Consider the following 15764-nt stretch of genomic DNA (forward strand, 5'->3'; position numbering starts at 1 on the left):
AATCTTGTACCTAATTTAGACTGAAAAATCATCAGTGGTAACCACGGTTTTATTCCTTCTACATTGTTTTCCATTCCACAGATGATGTTATGTACAAACCATTAGCTAAATCTTTAAAGCTGTACATTTCCAAGTCCCACACAAGTCTTGGGGAACTGCAGGTGTTGAGGAACAAAATCTGAGCATAAAAATATCTTCTTCAGTTTCAGCTTTTTAGGCGATACGTTTTCAAACCACTTTATCTGGAAGATTTCATTAATCACATGGTAGCTGAATGTTCATTTCCATGTGTCCCTGACTTTCAGATTTCCAGTGGTTGGTATCCACAGAATAGTTATCAAAGGTTTGTTTTGCAAACAGAAAGGTGGATCAAGTGGAGTTCTGAAGGTATCCGTCCAGGGACAGTTTTTTGCCAATGCCTTCATGAATGATCCAAATTATGAACTGCAGAATATACACAAAGTTCATACATAAATTTTATACATAAAAGATGGCATCAAGCTAGCAAGAACTCCATGTACGTGGAAGGGCAAGTCTGGAATTCAAAATTATCTTGATAAAATAGAGAAGTGGTTCGGGGAAAAATAGAAAGTTATTACATTTTCTGGAGTAATCAACTGCACAATCAGATGGAGAGATCCCAACTTGGGATAATTTTTTAGGGAAGGATTTACTGGTTATCGTGGAACACAGGCTGAACATAAACCATCAATGTCAAATTACCATAAAAAAAAAGCAAACAACTAGTAGGAGGTATTAACAGACATACAGGCTATAAGATAAGTGAGGTAAACCTTCAACTCCATTCAATGCAGGAGAGGTCTAGTTGCCCTACTGTGGCCAGTTTTAGCCACACAATTTCAGGAAAGGTACAGCTGAATTAAAGAGGCAGCAAAACACATTAGACGTTTAAGAAGTGCATTATAAAAAAAAAAAAAAAAAAAAAAAAAAAAGAAAAAATGAAACAGTTGTCTGGTGTAGAGAAAAGAATGCTAAATAGGAACATGCTAATCAAATACGTAGAAGTCAGCTATAAAGAAGAAAAGAACAAACCACTCTCCATGTTGACAGTAACTAGAAGACACAACGAGCTTCAATAGCAGTGCCAGAAGACTCAGCAAAGATTCAGAAACAACTTTTGTCAGTAAGAAAGAAATACTGAAATAAATCACCTGGAGAAGAAAGGAATCTTCTCTGGAAATCTGTGAAAATACAAACCTCTGCCAGGTATGCTGTTCTTGACAGATGATCACACCTTGCAGCAAAAGGGGAAATATATGCCTCTTCAGACACCATCCAGCCTTTTGTTTTCTCTGGCTTCTTTTAGTCTCTACAGTGTAAGCCGAGATATCTTGACAAATTAACTTTAATACTGACAGCCTTGGAGCATAATGGTTCTGAAAACACTTTGGCTTGTTTATTTGAAAATAGAAGAGAAGGGCTGTTTTGTCATGTCAACAGCCTAGTCAGCATGTTCATACTGAAGAAAAATAAGTTAGTGGTCATTTTCTGATTATGCCACCATCCATCCAACACACTTCTTCGGCTACCTTTCAGTCCCTTTATTAGTACGAATTTTGACCAGGCCCTCTGCACAGAGTCAGCCCCTGCTCAGATGAATGTTCTCCAGCAAGGGAAGTCACTTGATTTCATTTTACTATTAAGGTGCTCTCTCCCAAAGGTGAGGGGTTAATGACACGCACCAAATTATACAGAAATTTCTTTAAGGAAGGGATTCATCTTAGACCTACAGCTACAGAAAAGAACGACAATGATTGATCTTCTCACCACTCAGCAGCATCAGCAAAGCTACAAACGTATATTGTTTTTACTCCTCTGGGAGTTATTTATTGAGCAGAGGGAGGGTGGATAGCACTTCCTTTGAAGTCAAACATCTTGCTTGGATAAGGAGATATGTTGCATGAAACGAAAGTAATAAAAGGACAAAATGCTTTATTAAATCTTCTTTATCACAATATTGTGTTCCAATAGCATGATCTAATTAAAGACGTATATGAACCTCTTTTCATCTGAGGATTAGTTCAGAGGCCTCCATTTATTCTGAAACAAACATGCTGCTGAAAAGTTTCCAAGATTTTCAGTGATGTATTCTTTCCATTTTCTCTAATAGGTGTTGATGCTTTAACTAACTCTTCAAGATTTGTTGTGGAAGGGGACAAAAAGACAGCACTTTTTGAAAGGAAGAGACAAATTATTTCTTTATTATCAAAGCAGCAAGAAATATACTGGTCAGTCATTTAATATAGCAAAATTTCATAAATTGTATAGACGTAACAGTGGATAGCTCTTAGAGTGTATCTCGTTGCTTACAAGTAGCTCACTTCAGCTCTTTTGTTCATATGCAAGAGGTGTAATATCAGATGTTTTAAAGATACCTTGCACCAAATGTCTTTAGGGAAATGGAGTTCCTATGCATTTCCCTTAAGATCAGCATGACTCCCAAATAAGGGGGCCGGAGGGTGTTACTAATTTTCCTTAGGATGGTACTAGAGGAAAATATTTTGTGGGCTACAGCCATTACCTTTCTCCTGAACCACTCCACTAATTTTCCCCCAATACTTGCAGTTGGCTTAGTCCTGCAATAATATTTGCATTGAAAAGATCTTGTTTTACTTACGAAGTCTATTTCAACAAAGTTTGTTTCCATTTCCTGGTAAATGTGGTTCTGCCATGTTTGGTATAAAACAAACAAATAAATCTGATAGCTCATATTCAGTAAAAGTTAATTGTATAAACACTATAAATTTGTTTGTTTAGGTGTACTATATTTCAAGTATCTAATGGTAAGAATTGGATGACAAATAATTCCAGCCATTGCTACCTACATCTCAGTAACTTTTATGCAATGGAACTGTATAGCTTGCATGAGAAGCCTGAGTATGTATTCTGTATTGACAGATTTGAAGAGTTTTTGTAAAACATTTTGTATTGCTCAGAATTTCATTGAACTAGCTCTAGAGGATCTTGTTCCCTATCTGGAAACAAACATTTAATTGAAGGGATATTTCTCTTTTTTCTTCATTTCTTTTGCTCCTAAATTATTCTCTTTGATATAGTGCACATAGTTCCTTCCTCTTAATCTGTAATTGCTTTTGTTTAGGTTGTTGCATTCAACAGTCATCTCTATTTATGTGTATGAAGATTCTTCACTGAGAACATAACTTGAGTGTAGTTTTTGTTTACTTATGCTCACAAGTATACTCCCAATTCCCCTTGTAGCCCTTACCAGCTGTCATCAGTCCTGCATTAAGTCCTTTACTCTTCCTTTGTAATCATGTATGAAGTGACTGTAGTTAAAAAAACTTGCCATACACACGTACTTTTGTTCTTATTGATATTAAATATCCAAGACCTCTGTTCCTCCCGCTAAGCTCTCTCAGTGGATTGCTTATGACTGTACATTGTACTCCTTTTTACAGTCAAACAGAGCTCAGATTTGACAAACTTAGGACCTCATCCAAGACCATCTGTTTTATCAGGCCTTTTATCGACCCTTATTAAGCCATTATTTTAAAACAGAGAATGGGGATGCATTATTAACTTCTATAGTCTGGAGGAAGACAAAACCATTTTCTGCTTGAAGTGGTATAATATAACCCTGTGCTAAGGCAATTGGAGCTATTACAAACAGCTTTTAAATAATGCAAATTAAAGCTTACCTACAGAATGTGTATAGCAAAATTACTTTGAAGAAAAACAGATGAAATGGACTGTTGAAGTCAAAGGAAGAGATACATTTTTGGGGATGGGGAGTTGCATACTTGTATTTCAAAATGAGATTTTGTATTTGTAATAAAAAGGTAGGCTACATATTAAACTTTTGGGGGAAATGAACTGCAAATAATATCTACATTAGACTAAGAAAGAAGGTCATTCGACAAAAGAATAAAAGAAGTATGAGCAGAATGGGACTTCTATTTTATCTAATGTTATATAATTCTTCTGATAGCTGCAAAAAAATAAAGCCCAGCAGTATTTAGATTAATACTGAAATGAATTGGCAGATTTAACCAGTTACAGAGCAGAAAGTTACAGCAGTAGCAATTCCACACTGTTAACTGCTAAGCAGGTGAAATTTCAATAAGTCACAGTAAGAACTGGGAGATTACTCTTGCAAAAAGCGAGTTCACTGCCATCTCTGACAAACAACTGGAAGCTTTAGTATCTTTCTTTTAGACACAGAGTCATACCTTGTATCCACATTTAAGTCAAACTTTTATTTTGCATTTCCTTTCCTGTGCCTGTTACCCTATGTATGTTCTTGACCTAAACATACACTCTTGTTCCTAATGAATCTCTCAATGGATCCTGAAGCATATACCAAGGTCCCTCTCCAGACTTCTACAGAAGGCTCCTTCCAGGTATTACATGTATGAATTGATTCTTGGTCATCAAGATGGACCATGAGGTCAAATATTGAAAGACACTGTACTATGTACACCAATCCTGTCTGTGCCACTTCCTACCAAGCTGCCATGCCTTCATCCAGCTGGCCTGATGAACCATCTAGATTACAACAGAGTTGCCTATTTATTTCTGCAAACATTTTACTGTCTTCTAATATTAAAACACTGTAAGCCTCAGTCAGTGAAATGTTAAACAGTTACTAACACAAAGAGTTCCCAACTGGTACTGATATCCATCAGAATGGCAGGTTCAAAGACATTGAAGAACCTTGGTACATTTGACCTGTAATATGAGCACAGCGATTCCCATAAAAATCATTCCTTCTCTTGACAGTAGAACTGCTCGTCATACATGTGTTACAGCCAATACCAAATTTACATTGCATTTCACAGATACATGAAGAAAAGCAGCTAATGTCCCAAAACTGTTCCAACTGTAGAGAACTGGAGAAATATCTTTTGTTGGGGATAAAGAAAAGAAACTGACCCAGGCCCGATGACAGGATAATGAAAGACACAAAAGTGGCAACAGATTGAGCAGTGGATTAGCAAGTCCAGAGCTAAGATTAATGCTGGAAAACAGAACAAGAAGAGATTCCTTTGAGGACATTAAGGACCTCAGCAGCATCTACAACAAACCAGGGTAATTCAGACAGTGATCAAAGCTCAGGAAAAGAAAATAACCAATGTTTTTAGTTGTTGGTATGCTGGCATTGGATCTTCATCACTGGGTGCACAAGAGGTGAAGGAGAGAGGAGAGCAGTCAAGCTCATAACTAGCCCAGGAGAAGTAAACATATGCCTTTGCGTATGTCAGCTCTCAACGCATACATGGAATACCATCTATATATGGCAAAAATGGGAAATCTATATGGACGCAAATATATCACATTTCTAAAAGCTGAAGAGAAGGCTTTTTCATCAGGCCTCCTGAAAGAGACAATGCAGGTTCTCCAAGATCTTAAAGTATTTTGAAGGAAAGACTTCCCCTCTACAGTCTAACTAGAGTTCATTTCTCTTTCAATGAAGGGACAGCAGGTCAGCTTGCCCAGGAACAGACTAACCCTGTAGTATACCATAGATTTGGATGCCTTTTCTTCCTCCCTTGATGCTGTTGTTTCTACAGCAGAAAGATGCTGGTCATTCTGGCACTACCAAGCTTTCAGATCACCCTCCATCTTGCTTGCGTGCTCCCCTCCCAAGGAATCAGTAGCCAGGATGGCAGAAAGCAGGGTAGCTCCCCAGCTTTTATCAAAGCAAAGGGAAAAGAGTCTTGAATTTCCAGGGGACCCCATTCAAAAGGCTTGGTGCATGTCACCTTCTGGTTATCAGTGGCTGTTGGAGCAGGTTCACAATGCCTAAGAAACTGAGGTGAAAAGCTATGACACTTTGCATTCTTTTGTTTTGGACAAACAGAATCCTACTCCTACAAAAATACAAATCTAATTTAGAACATCCTTTACGGAAAAAAATAAAAATAAAAAAGTCCTATTACAAATGATGTCTCTTCCCACCTTAAAGCCAGCCTTCATATTAACAAATGAGTTTTTGCTTCACAGAATTTTTCCTTTTTAAACTGTTGTTTCCTGCATCATTTATTGTGTTCTTTGATCTTGGGCTGTAACTTTAAATCTATGTTATCTTCCTTGGGTTGTTTAGATAAACGTAGCCTAATAACTTCGCAGTTTTATCTTTAGTAACACAGATAACTATCGCACATTCAGTTTGCTGTTCAGCTGTGAACAACCACAAGACACTATTTTTAAAACTTCATAAAAGCCCTGCAAATAGCTGAAAGCACTTGAAGGATAATACTAGTGGCTATCACCATGATTGTAAAAAAGGCCTATAAACTAATGTGAGACATCTTTTATGTTTTATTATTTCAAAAACAGATATAAAAGAAAATATCATTACTTCATAAGGTCTCAGCTATTAAATAATTCTGCCTTTCTTGTGCATTCAAATCTCAGATTTTATTAGTCAGACTTTTAGTGACAAATTAGGTCCCTCCAGTATTTATACATATTACTTCTGAAAACATTTTGACTTGTAAATCTCTTTACAGACAGTAGCTAAAATCTGAGCAGGAGAACTAATATACAGCAAGGTAATTTTAAAATAATGAAGTACTAAGCAGAATTGAATGCTTTACTTTATAGAAACCAAGTTAGAGAGGTTATTACTGAATGAAGATGAAGCACCAGTAGACTTATTACTACAGACTTCTAAAGAGACAGGATTTCACACAGAGGGGAAGTGGTGGTGGCATTACTACCTAAGGCTTTCTGACATTAATGCACTTCATGAGTGCCTAAGAATTCAAAAAGAAAGATTAATCAAAAGTTAGGTGCTAAATTATAGGTTGGAAGTTTTTGCTGAATGAGGTTTCCACATGTTCAATGCCTTACACTAAAAATTTACATTGAATAAACTCTTCCATATATTTTAAAAACACCCCATGGCACACAGAAAAAAACGTTCATTATTTTTATCAGTTAGAATCTTTTGTTCTGAGCTTTTTCAAAATAGCTTCTGTGAATTAACTGATTCAGTTAGTTCCAATTAAAAATGATTAAGCTCATATTTTCCCTAGCATCATTAATCATTCCTCCTGTTGCAAGTGATCAAAAATACAGTGTGAATAGTTAGACATCATCTCTTCCAGTAATTCTTTCTTTTAATAGGGCCAAGTATACCAGTTCTGATATAGATTGTCTCAAGTGACAGCTTAGTTTGGGGAATATATCTACTGCGTAAAATTAAGATATGCTTATAGAGTGTGAGAGATGCCTACACTAACTAGACCTAGATGTCCTCTCTGACAACACTAGTGAAGACTCAGTGGTCTCTTCTATAATATCCGATCCTCCACAAAATAACAACCAGCAAGTTGAGCTGGGAATTATTCACTGCTTCCTTTCACAGTGAAGGAAATGTTCTGCTGCAATAAATTACCTTTCTACTCTTTCTACTAGCAGTAAGGCAGGATAAAATGTGAACATATATACAACACTCCCAACACTTTGTGAGTTACTCGTTTTCTTTTACTGTAAGGATTGAAGTGCTGGTACGATGGAAATGAACACCATTGCCATTTGACAAACTGAATGATAATGGTGTTTCCTGGTACCTTCTAAGTTGTTATGCTACAAGTTTTGAATGAGAATAAGCTGGCTAGAGCAGCAGCTGAGTAATTGGCAGAAGCACAAGGCAGGTGAAAGACATATGAAAAGACACCTCTCAAATTAGTTTAGCCTGACCAGTGTATTCCAGTTCAACTAGTAAAGCTTACTGGTGATCATTCAGAAATGAACGGGAGAAAGTGGCACACAAACAGGGAGCACAACTGATAAACCTCAGCAAGTCCAGTGGAAGACCACCAAGACTATTTCTTAAATTGAAACATGGAATGTTCTGGATATTGTGGAAAAAAAAAGATCATATGAAGATAGTTAAGCACTGGGACACATCGTGCAAAGAGGCTGTGCAATCCCTATTCTCGAAAGTTTTCAGGACCCAACTGGACAAAGCCCTGAGCATTCTGTTCTGGCCCCATAGCTCACTCTGCTTTGAGACAGAGTTTGGACTAGAGACCTCCAGAAGTTTCTTCAGCCTTGATTATTCAGTGATTGCAGCTGACTGCAGATAGTAGCAATCAGTGGCATATCAGATTTACAGTGATCATGAAGAAATTTCAAGTTGTTTCAGACAATTTTGAAATTAAGAGTATGGACTGTTCACGTACATGGAAAGCTGTGGGACAGGTCAGCTGTTTCACAGATTTTCCATCTCATGCCAGCAGCTCACTTGTATGTGCAGGAAGAGACTATAAAGCTCTGAAAAAAATCAGCCTTGCAAGTATCTGTCTGTTGGTTTACTATAACATATCACTCTACAATTTGTTTACCTTTCACACCATGGCAGGACACTGAAGTTCCCATTTTTAAACTATAAATTATAGGCTGGCTTTGTAGGAGTGGTGTTTGATTTTGGAGTGGAGAATAAGCAAGGGATGAGAGAAGACCTGTTAGTGATTCATTTTTTATTGTTGCTATTGATGAATGTCTGGCTGTAAAAGGAGGTACCGCATGATGAAAAAAATCTCAGAGAAGGTAAAATTATTTGGATCTGTCAATCTGTAGTGAAGTAGTTATTTCTCTGTTCTTCTTTTAGCCTCAGCTTTATGGTTGACATTGTGTCATACTATTTCCACGTACAAGACTGCATCTAAACTATTGGTATGTTTTTCATATCAAGGAGGGAAAAAATGAGTAAATAGAAATATTTCTTTAGTTAATCAAATGTGGATTTTAAATTTTTCTCAACCTCCACTGAGACTAAGGAATACTGCTTGACCATCTTTTGAGGAAGCTCACTTAAAAAAAAAAAAAGATAGCAATGGAAATGTACCATAATAAACACATATATGGACCCATTATTGTCCACTTGCATGCATGCACGCGCGCGCGCACACACACACTTTCCATCATTTCATCATCATCTTGGTTATTTACCTGTGTCTTACTTAAGCTATGTTTATTGTGATACAAGGTGATATCTTCGTATGAGATACAGATAAGGCCCTCAGTTATGGCTTGCATAACACACAAAAGCAGACTTTTCAAAAAGCCCAGAGTAAGTCAGAAATCTAGTCTGCCCTGAGAGTCAGTGGGGCTTGGGTGCCTGGCACACTTAGGATCTTCTGAGAACTTCACTCTGTCTGTGATTAGACATGCAGAAAGGCAACAGGACTACCAGCTACAATTACCCTCTTGTCTTTTAATTTTTCCTTTGTGCCTGAACCTGTCTCTAGGGATTTTTACATACACACACTTGTATGTGGAAATGAATTAAAGTATATATTTGAATAGACTCATTTGCTTCACTCACATTGAAATACCACTGTGGTTATTTGACAGCTTTCAGGAAAGCCACATATATCTGGTGTCCACATACCAATTAATATATTTGCCTTTCCGCCCAGTGTTACTGATTGTTCCTTGGGCTTAACCTTAGACAGTGACTTAGTTAAACGCTATATTGAATTTCACCATTTCCATTTCAACTACCTTTCTGGTAGTTCATTGAAGGGTTTATAGTTATCATGAGTGACCAAAGTACTTGGATGTGTGTACTTAGGTCAGTGTATAGGCCTATACATGTGGGATGGGGGTGAAATCTTTTAAAATAAAACAGCTGCAGAAGAAATGGTCAAGCCATTGAAGGCAATATGATAGCTGCTATTAAATCCCACTTTGAGAAGCTTCCTTTAGCTTTGATGATTTTTTTTCATCTGAAAAGTTGCTATCAATTTTTCACTGACCTCAGCTCAACCTCACAAAATCAACCTAACTTCTAGTCTGCTCACATTTTTCTTATCTGGGGACAAAAAGAATAAAATAAAAATACCAAAAGTGATCAAAAATTGGGACCGTTTGGGTTTAAAAAATTCTGTGAGTTTTGTTTTGCTTTTGCAAAGCCAATACCCTGAGATGGCTCACATCAGGATCTCTTTTTGTCTGAAGTTCCGGGAGGTATGAATAAGTAGTTTGAGACTTTGTCTTTAATTGTAACCAAATGCCCTCTTACAAGGGATTGAGGATTACCACAAAGGTGTTCTCAGATTTTCAGGGGTTGTTGCTGTTCTTGGAATAAAAATAATGTACATAGTGCCTACTCAGTATAAAGTCTGAATGACTCATAATCTTTATTTATGTTAATAGCATCTTTATTGGGCATCCTTGTTATCATGACCTCATATATTCCTATTCAGATGGGAAATGAAGGCATAGATGGGGTAATGCCACAGAGGAACACGAGCTCTGCATCACCTAGAGTTGCGACGCCTGCCTGATAGTGGAACCTGGCAGCATGAGTCAGGCACTGAGCATCTTTTTCTCAATGCGTATGAGGCACCTTGCATTGAGGTCGGCAGAATCACTGTGCCAAGTAGCAAATTCCTTGTGGTCCTCATGCTGAACACATCTTAAAATATTGCCCCTCCTCAAGACTTAAGCATTTGGCCAGTATAGAGCTCCCATATTTCAGCTTGGGAAATCTGTGCAGCGTATGTGCACTCCGCCCCACACTTCAGGAAGCAACACGTCCTGCTGCACATGCAGCATTTCATTGCTCTGCATATTCACAGTAAATCTGACTTACAGAGCCTTTAGTGTGCATGTTCCCAGTGACTGGGCAGCATATGGCAGTAGGTCCATTAGACAACCCCCAGAAGCGTAAGCCTTACTGTGCAGACATGTGGTGACTTTGTCACATGTGCACAATAAATATGATGCTGTCTAAAAGTGTTGGCCTGACTATGAGGGTTCATGCAGTCTTGTGGTTACCACCAGGCTGTATACAACCTGCTTGTAGAGCAGCCTGGGCAGAGCATCTGACCTGCCACAGCTCCCAAACAGCTTGAATTCCTAACAAATGTATAAATTTTTCAACAGCTGCCCAAACAATGCTTCTGGTCTGGAAAAGAGAATGTATTCAGGAAATCCAGCTATTTGGTAGCCTTAAGTCTACGAAGTCTAAGTTTATGAAGGTGTCCCTGAAGCTCACAGTCTTCTCTTGAATGTTGGCACCTGCACCTCTTTCCTCACCCTGGGATAAGTGACCCTCTACCTCCATTTGCATGATCCACACCCCACCTCAGGTAGTGAAGGAGCCTGTTTATTTCCTAGCCTGGGTGGCATTTCTGAAAAATATGTGATTTTATGAAGTCAGTGGATGGATTGGCAACCATTACATTCAAAACAATACCTATGACACTTGCCCAGAGCTCTGAATACTTATGAACTAAGTATCATTTCCAGACTGATAAATACGTGGAATACCTGGCTTGAGCGTTTAGGCAACTGTATTCTGGCTTGCCCAAAATGGCACACCCTGCCCTAAATGACAGAGAACCTCTAGAGCAGAACTGGAGTGTCCCAAGCTGCTGATTTTGTTGTCCCATCATGGATGCGACAAGTGACACAAGATTTTTTAGTCAAGCCTATCAACACGGCAGAGTGATAGGGGTGTTCTCAGGAACACTCTGCTTTCCAGCCTGCTCTCTTCTTCACAGAGGCACACAGCCCTCAGCACCACGTGCAGTAACAGGCAGTATTGAGCAATGAGATACCGTCAGTGACTTGGTGTCTTTCTCGTCCCATCTCCTGTGCGTATTAAACTCTTTGGTGGCTAGGAGATTTTTTTAATGCTTTTTTGTTTCTAAAATGTACACATATTAGGGGTTTAGATCTGAAGGAGAAAAACAGGAAGCAAACTTCACATGTTGGAGCTGGTGGGGCCACCTGTCTGATGATAGCTCTTAGTAACTGTGAGATGTTACCCCACGCTCCTTAACAGACATCAGGAAAGCTCTGTCTCTTCCACAGACTAACTTTCTCATGGTGACAGAAATTATCTTCCCAGGTGAAGGACTGGACTCGCCAGCCAGACTGCCTATTCTAAAGTTAGAGTTGGTGTTTTTACATGCAGTGTCCAGAGGCCGTTGAACATTCTGATGAGACCTTGTGCCACTCCACAGGAAGCCAGCAAAGACTGTGTGGGGTGGCTAGGAGATACTACCACTTGGTGGGGAGACCTGCTGTGGCACTCTGTTGCTATCCTGAAGCTCCTCACACACTCACATCTCCCTTCTCAGCTATGTGGTGTTGTTCTAGTTCATATGGGAGATTGCAAAGGTGTGTGTAATAGAAGTGGAACCACTGTCCACCAAGATGAGACAGGCACAAGAAATGTTAGATGCTGTTACACACTGTTACAGCTATATGAAAGTGTCAAGGAAAGGACAGGACCATTACTAGCCCATCTTCATATTTTAGTTTAGTTTAGTTTAGTTTAGTTTAGTTTGGTTTGGTTTGGTTTGGTTTGGTTTGGTTTGGTTTGGTTTGGTTTGGTTTGGTTTGGCTTGGCTTGGTTTTATTTCAATTCTTGAACAAAATCCTACAGAAATGTGTAGTCCCTAATTTTATCATAACACTATGAATTTTGTGTTACATGCATGCTCTTGACAAATTTTCTTGTGTAATTCTGCATACTACACATTTTTACAAAATCTCCAGCAGAGATCAGAAGGAGTGAGCTAACTTGGGACCAGGTTCTGTTCTCAAATACACTCTGTTTCCTTCTGACTTTGGTGGGATTTAAGAACGTGACATGAGGGCAAAACAAAATGCCTAAGAGCAAGCTTTCTGATTAACTATATTAGTTTATGAGGCACTGGCAAGCTTCCAGGGAGTGTCATTCCAGTTTTTATGACAAACTCACTGAAGGTCTTCAGTAGGAAGACATCTTATATAAGGACTTTTTTTTAATGCCTCTGAGGCCCCTCTGAGCCCGCAGCAGCAGCCGTGATGCTAGTTGATCCAAGGACTGGGGAGCTGCACCACTGGCATTGCAATGGGAGATCACAGAAGGAGTAGCAGTGGTGACTTTGTGATTTTGTTACTGATACCAGTTTCAGGGCATCATCAAAAACCAGAAGCCAGGCTGTACATGTGTGGTTCTCAAATTGGGAATGGTCTCTGGTGTCCACAGAGGGTCGTAAGTGACCTTATTAAAGCAGCCATAGGACTGACTTAGCTTACAGCAAGGGCCAACCAGACTTTGAACAGGAAATTCCACAAAGTATCTGCCACTCAGCTGGAACATGAATAATCATGCAGAGTACATAGAATAGGGTCGCAGTACCCTGTGGCATGTACAGGCATGAGCAGGCTTGCCCTGTACACTCATACTGGGCACCTCCCATGGCAGGAGCTGTTCAAGCCTTACCTTTCAGCTCTTCAGTCACTTCACCTACTTCTTCCAGTTTTTACACTATGTCCTCCTCTCATGTTCTAGATCTTATCATTTTTTTTGTCCTTTCCCTATAGTACTTTTACCTCTACTTTCTTCAGACTGCTCTTCTTTCTTTGCTCTTGTCTCTCTCTATTCTTATTTCTCTCATCAAAGTATGTAATCTCACTCCCACTCAATAAATCTTTTTTTTTTTCTGCTCTTTTTAAGTTACTCTTTCATTATAAGTTTGGGTTTCACTGAAATCCTTGATTTCTGTCTTCTACATCTTCAGCTCACATTCCTATAACCTCTAAATCATCATGCCGTGCCCAGTTCCAAATACAACCTTCTTCTCTGTCGTCATGGTATCTGTCCATCTGATGCTGCCTCACTCACAACCTGCTCTGCTTCTCCATCCCCTCAGTTCTTAAAGTAAAAGAAATGGCATACCATGATAAATCTCCATACAAAACTTCAAAGTTGCTACCCAATCCTCTGCAGTTTTCTTCCTAACTCACCCCATCAGGAAAAACTTATCTGTTGCCTACATCTTCTCACCAGCTGGTGGACAAGAACTCTCACTGCTCAAGAGGGCTAGGAAGGCAGCAGTTTTGGTTCTTGGAATTCATCAGCCTATCCATTCTCTATCTACAGCAGAAGGCTTTTGATTATCACAGGTATTCTCCATTAGAAATTTCTTCATCCTGGGATAATCATTCTATTGCAGTATCAGCTCTAGTTATGGAACGGGGTAATATTGATATTATTCTGACCAGATTATATAAACTTGGGAAAACACAACTTTGGAGAGCGAATCTCCTTGCAAGAAATTATCTATGAACATATTCCAAGTCTGCAGCTTTTCAACTGCATATATTTCTGTTGAGGATAAGAAAACCACTTGTTCATCCACCTACTGTTTTGGAGTCCATGCCTCAATCAAGTCATGTAAAATGTTGATTCTTATCCTTCAGTCTATCTACCAGTAACAATGTGGTATGAATCCATGGAAATGTTGCAAGAACCCAAGGAGATGACCCCATCCTGACAGAGTCCTGGTTGGAATCGTTACTTTAAAAAAAAACATTCAGTAGAACAGATGTATTTGATGGTCTCCCACAAAACCCTTTAAGAACATGTTTTACCATGTCTCATAGGTGAAAATTGTTTATCTACCGATATCACTTTCAACCACAAAACCTTTCCCTTTTTTTGCTGCTTCTCTTCTGATGTCAAATAATCATGTTGTACTGCCATACAACTCCCCTAAAACTAGCAATAAGGACACAAATTACTCATCTTTCCTAGACTTCTTGCAATCTGACAAGAAATTCTTAGATGTGAAAGGAAGCCACTGCTTCATTTTGCAAAGAATGATGGCAAGTTTGTGCACTCAGACTGCTTGTTAGAAACATGAGGAGAAGCTTTGCCCAGTTAGAAGCTGTACCTGCTTACAGAGGGATATGAATTTGACGTTTATTTATGCTGGCTAAAAATGTGAAGATGAGCAATGTAAACACGCATGAATGATACTTTTCTTCCTCCACTACATAGAAGGTTAAAGTGTAAACTATATAGAAGGTTAAAGTGTGATCGGATGATGATTTCATAGTGACCATAAGGAAGATCTAAGGTATGTTTTGTATCTACAGGTGCATGTCATGAATAACTGCAGAAGTTGCTTCCAGTATGAGGATTAAGTAAATGCTAGACTATCAAGGAGACAGTTGCCTATTTGCAGACCAAAAATTGGTCTTGAGTTACAAATAACAGTTCTCCACTTTTAAACATCTATCATCTTCTCTGTCTTTTCCATGCAGTAGCAGACAGACTGTGCATAGGGAATAACAAGACTGTGAAATTTGGGGAAAAATGGGGAGAGGCTAGGGATGCATACCTGGGTCTCCCGGTATTTGCCAGCACGATTTCTCAGGACAGGTCCTTCAGCAGAGAGGAAGACTAGACTCATTGGCACAGGGTTTGTTTCGTGCTGAAGAATCTTTTACACATGCTGTTACAGTGAATCCACCAAACAGACTTGAGATAAGTTGGTAGGGACTTGGACTAGCAACACAGAAATGAAAGGCTCCATTCTCTATTCATGGTCTCATAAACTATTAACTCCCACTTGAATTGCTCCATTAGATTCCCACTGTAAGGTCTTCAGCTTCCTTTTGTTCTTTTCTCTTCACTTTATCCCGTTGTTTGTGTAGGATACCATTTTAGACACACAGTATTTTAACCTGAAAGGTCTCTTCCACTGGAAATTTAAATAGATTGGACTGCATGAAAATATCTTACAGCATGCATGTGTTGCGTGCTACAAGGGAGTGGAATTTCTGTCTGAGTCCAAGCTATTAATAATGATTTGTATGGAGAGTAAGTAAGCGAAAAAATATTTAGGAAAAGATTTCTTAGTTCTTATAAGATTGATTCTTTGGTAGGCAACTTTCTTAGTTTATGAAGTAATTTAGAAAGTGCTGTGTTGTAAATTACAAAGTACAGTACATAGCACTCAGGCTAAGGGCAGTTTTGTTAT

This window comes from Nipponia nippon, unplaced genomic scaffold, assembly GCF_047370975.1.
Source record: "Nipponia nippon isolate SJK-2023a ecotype South Korea unplaced genomic scaffold, ASM4737097v1 scaffold_6, whole genome shotgun sequence".
NCBI lineage: Eukaryota > Metazoa > Chordata > Aves > Pelecaniformes > Threskiornithidae > Nipponia > Nipponia nippon.